The following is a 5,783-nucleotide window of genomic DNA, read 5'->3' on the forward strand; positions in this document are numbered from 1 at the left end:
TATTTTTGCAGTTGGAAAGTTTTCAAAAGTATTTTTTTTTAATTTATATTCAAGTAAACTCTAAAACAATACTAATATTCTACTAACAATATTGCCACAAAAATATTATTGTAGTTACTATAAAATTATTGCATGAAATTTTGCTACAAAATTCAATTTTTTAAGAATTTGATTGTCCCAAATATATTATTTAAAAGTAAAAATCTAACAAAATATATTTGCAATTATTTTATACCGGATAATCAACTTTTTGCCACCCTATCTTAATTTAAACAAATAAACCGTAAATGTTAATCAATAAACACTAATCAAAATGGTAAAAAGTTTTTATTTAACATTCATATTGAATTACAATGTGACCATGCATGCTCAATATGGTGGAGCATGGGCATTAGCAGCAGAAGGTGGACTTTCGCAAAAACAAACTTGTTTCACACAATTACATGAATAGCACGTTGGACAATATTTTTTACAATCTGTGTCTCTGGAACAACGTGCCTGTGGAGATACTGAGGATTGTTCTTTAGCTTTCACACTCATATCTACATGTGTAAACAATACATGCCCATATAAAGAACATCATTATATGTAACAAAGGAAAGGAATGGAAGTAAATTGATTGAGTGAAAAATCACAATAATGTATATGAAATTGGTGAAATATAAAATTGAAATAAATTATTACTAACTTGTAGCAATGATGAAGAAAGCCAAAACGAATGTGAATTTCAGAGAAGACTTCATTTCAGTGTTCATCTTGTTTATTGAACATGAACTTCAGCAGACGTTTATATAGGAAAATGAATTATGAGAATATCTTGAATATGTTGACTTGAAGACATATGTTGATTGATGCATTAATTATAAATATAAATGAAATGGATATTTCTTGATAAATTTTAAAAAATGAATAAAAAATTACTTGTATATTAATTACTTTATCTCAATATAAATAATTTAATATATAATGGTTGACTATACTTTAATGAAAATAATAAATATATATAAATATTTAATAAATTAAGTTGTCATCTTTAAAGTATTTCCCATTACTAGAAAAATATCATTTTTCTACAAATTTTCCTACAAAAAAATATTCATAGAAATTTTTTGCGAATTTTCTTGCAATAATAATTTCGCAAAATTTTTTTATGAATTTATTTGCAAAAAATAATTTACAGATATTTCTTACAAATTTTTTTACAAAAAATAATTTACAAGAAATTTTTGCAAATTTTGCTACAATTTTAATGATTATAGAATTTTTTTTCTATGGTAAAAATTTGCAGAAAATATTGTAAGAATTTTATTTTGTTTCTTGCAAATTTTCTTACAAAAATAAATTTGCAAGTAATGTTTACTAAATGGTAGAAAAATTTTGCAGGTAACTTTTTTTGTGAATTTTCCTGCCAATTTTAATTCGCAGGAAAAATAAAAAAAAATATTTAAATTTATAAGTTTAATACTTTAAAAAAACTTCAAGTCCCACATTAATTGAAAATAAAACAATTAAAGAGTATATAAGTTGGGGCAACACTTACCTTACAAGTTGATTTTTATGGTTGAGTGTTAGACTTATAATATACAATCTTAGAATTTAAAAGATTATGTATCATATGTTTCAGACATAAAAACAAATATTTCGAATGAATTCATTGTGAGCATTTGAAAGTTGAAGAATTATTAATAGAATTTATAATAATTTCTTTAATTTTTTTCGTAAAAAATATTCCTGCAGAATTTCTTGCGAAAAAAATTCGCAGGAAACTTTCTTGCAAATTTTTTTCGCAGGAAAATTTCTTGCGAATTTTAAAATTTGCAAAAATATATTATCCACGAAAGTATTACCTGCAGATAAAATTTCGTAGAAAAATTTGAAGGAACAACGTTTCATGCGAATTTTTCATAAAAATTTGCAGGAAAAGTCGCATGTAATAAGAGAAATTCTAGTAGTGTCGAATGGTCATTTTTATAACTAATTCATTAAAGTTCTTATTTTACTTTAATGATACATGATTATTTTTTTATTTGTTGAAGTGATTTGTGTTCTTTGTTATTTATTGAAATAATCAAGACTAAAAAATATTATTTTTTAATTCATAAGCAACGTTATTTTTTTAAGAGTGGTTATTTTATTTTTAAATAGTTTCATATATTATATCATCACACTTCGAAATTACTAATAAGTATGGTTATTTATTAGTAAAATGTATCAATAATACTCTGTTAAAAATGCTCTTATTATAATTTTTTTTCTTAACTATCAAATGTGTGCCTCTTTTTTACACTTAAAAATCGAACATGATACCAAGAGCGTTTATAACACTTATCCAAATTGTTCAACTAATTAGCTAAACCCATTGATTTCATATGTGGATCTATTTGGTACATGGTTATTCTAACTTAAATTTTCTTTATTTCTAAATTGGAATAATTTTCTTGAGTCTTTTTTAAGAATTTATTTTCAACGAGAGCGCTTTTAACTTTTTTTATTTAATAAAGTTTTCTACAAACTTCTTTAACTTTTTATTTATTTTAATATAAGTTAAATATATTTTTAGTCTCTATAAAATGAATGATTTTTAATTTTTATCCTTCTAAAATATTTTCTTTATTTTTCATCATTCTTAAATTTATAAAAAAAAAAAATTGTTCATGTGAAATTAATAAATTTTAGTTTTGATCCTTATAAAATATTTTTCTTTAATTATTATTCTTCCAAATTTTAAAGTTATTATTTTTAGTACTTAACAATCATTTTAAGTTAAATAAATAACTGTTATTTTAAAGATCTATAGGAATTTTTAGAAATGTCAAATGCTAACATGATATCAGCAGTACTTGTGGGTAATATATAGAATGATTACTCAATCTTTTAATAATAAAAAAAAGTTAAAAATGATCACACAAAAATAACAACTAAAAACAATAGTTCAAATTTTAGTGGGATGAAAAATAAGGAAGAATTTCTACATTAGCTAATTTTTCAAAAACTAAAAACATATTTAAGACTTTAATTTATCATTCTCATTTTTAAAAGAAAAATATTAATAGTTAAAAAATAATTTTTTATTACAATATAAATTATTTATCATAAAATTAAAATATAATTTATATGGTCAAAAGAATTATTTATTATAAATTTAATTATAATATAATTTTATATGCAAAAAAATATTTATTTATTATAATTTTTTATATTAAAAAATAATTTATCCTTTACATTACACATATTAAAATAATAGTTAAATTATAATAGGTATCTCAAATTAAAGTGTTTTTATGTGCTTTTTTTCAAGACTAATTTTAGCCTCTTTTTATGAACGAGAAATTTTTTTAAATTTATTTAATAATATCTTATTTTTAACAGTATATCCTTTTTCACTTGGTAAAAAAATATATATCATTTTTTAAAATTTATTTTTAATTTATTAAAAAATATTATTCATAATCTTTTCTATTACATTAACATAATTATCTTGAATGAGAGTGTTTCATAAAAACTTTTCTTAAATATCTGTTATAATTTATTGTTTTACTTTATTTTTATGTTAAATTATTTTTTAAAATAAATTATCAATAGTTAAAAATAATTTTGTATCATAATATATATTAGTTTTTATAAAATTAAAATATAATTTATATGATAAAAGTTTTATTTATTATAAATTTTAGTTAGATAAAATAAATAAGAATTAAATATATTTTAGTTCTTCAAATTTAGAATAAATTTTATTTTTAGTATCTCAAATTTAAAACTATAGTTTTTAGTCATGTAATTTTTAAAAGTCTTGTTTTACTCCCTGTAATCATCAATAACATATTTGAAAATAATGGATTAAAATAATAATATAGCATCAATTGTATTTAATGTGAGATTTTCACAATTAGAAATAACCAAAGATACTAAAGATACCAATAGGTAGATTTTATGCGACTATTTAATAAATTTTTAATAAAATTTGAATATAAAGACTAAAAAAGTAGGACTTTTTGTTTTGAAATTTTTGGAATTAAAAAGATCAGCTTTAAATTTGAGACACTGCAAACAAATTTACATTAAATTTGAGATACTATAAATATATTTAAATTAATAAATTATTATTTTGTATATTGCACATGCTAAAATGAGCTTAGTTACACAAACTAAAATATTAGTTTTAAAGAATTGTATCTTTTTTTTTTCTTTCCATCAAGGGGAAGATTTGGTACATGAAATTTTTTACTTTCCCGAGAATCTAAAATTGATAATTAGTTTCTCATATTTGTTTTGTTATTTAAAAAATAATATTATAATAGTTCTTACACATGTTTATCACAAAATTATTCTCATGAAAAAGTTGGGTTGGAAAACTAACATTCTCAAATAAAAATGAAAGTTTTAGGCAGCCTCTAGTTCACATAATTTTTTTTATGCCTAGAAATCATGATTTATGAAAAATTGAGAATCATAAATCCTATACTAGGGATAATGACATCCTATTTAGTTGATCATAAATGTACATGAAAAAATTTATAAAAATTATCTAGAACCATGATTGTCAATCTCGAGTGATAATTCATAATCTTAAAAGATATTACGTTTACTAAAGCAAAATGAGAAAACTGAGAGGTAAATTCATTTTTGAGTGATCTCGAGTAAACTTGAGAAAGTTCACTTAATTTTGCACGAAATCATGAGTTTACTGCGAGATTGGCGAGTTTACCAAATCCAAAAATGTGTGTTTCATGAAGGTTTCTTACCCCACGAAGTCGTTCATTCTTTGTCTTCTCTAGTGAGTTTCTCCTCTGCACATCATTTCGCGCTACTTCTCCTCTACATCACGCGTCGTTCTCCAAGAGTTGCAATTGTGCTTGTTGTCGCGCTTGCAATCGCACTCGATGTCGTGCTTATAGTTGCGCTCGTCATCGCGCTCTTCCAGCCACATCGAGCTCTCCACGCAGACATTTTGTTTGATGGTAATGACCAACACCTTGGACTTGAAGATGATATTATTAGAGGATTAGATATGATTTGAATATATTAGTTTTTTCTTAATTTTTTATTTATTGTCATTTTATTTTTAAGAACTTGTGAGTTGTTTTTATGTGAAATTATTACTAAACTTTGTTACTTTATTATTGTAATTTATTATTTTGCTTTAATATGAAGTTGAATGTTAGTTATTATGTTATTTCTAAATGTTTTAATATATTTCTTATATTCAATAAACTCTTATGAGTTTATGATTCGAATTTACAGGATCTCCACGAGATTACATAAACTCTCAATATTGACAACCTTACTTATCTGGAATCAATAATTTTTACTATATTAAATAAAATAAATAAATAAAGGTAATATGACATTTTTATTGTATTAAAATTTTATTTTAACTTGAGAATGATAGTTTTACACCTCACACCATGGAATAATTATGTGAAAAATCTATGTAAAAATCATCTTCAAAAAAACAATGTTTCCTAAAATGTTATTTTTCAAATAACCAGCAAAACATATGAAACTACCATTTCTAAGGTTAGATTCTAGGGGGGCTAAAAACCTTTATGTACTAAACGCCTTTTTAATGTGATAAAAACGTCATATAATATAAAAAAAAAAAATTTCCTTATATATAATATTTATAAACATTCCCAAAATAATTTATGACCAACCAAATGAATTTTTATCATTCCTAATGATCATAATTTCATGATTTATGATCCTCATGAATCATGATTCCTTGACATGAAACAATTTTTCATGTACCAAATGCTCTTTCTTTAAAAGTTTGTATTCTTATT

General features: G+C 22.4%; 1 long non-coding RNA gene across 1 annotated transcript; it reads right to left on the bottom strand.

The window, feature by feature from the left end:
• Positions 1 to 305: 305 nt before the first annotated feature.
• On the bottom strand, positions 306 to 1,486 carry LOC109793841 (uncharacterized). The gene is made up of 2 exons (XR_002239383.3): positions 689 to 1,486; positions 306 to 542 (listed from the first exon to the last, which is right to left on the bottom strand). It is a non-coding gene; the product is annotated as an uncharacterized LOC109793841 (long non-coding RNA).
• Between the last annotated feature and the right edge of the window lie 4,297 nt (positions 1,487 to 5,783).

Source organism: Cajanus cajan, chromosome 2 (assembly GCF_000230855.2).
Source record: "Cajanus cajan strain Asha chromosome 2, NIPB_CcT2T_4, whole genome shotgun sequence".
NCBI classification, from domain to species: domain Eukaryota; kingdom Viridiplantae; phylum Streptophyta; class Magnoliopsida; order Fabales; family Fabaceae; genus Cajanus; species Cajanus cajan.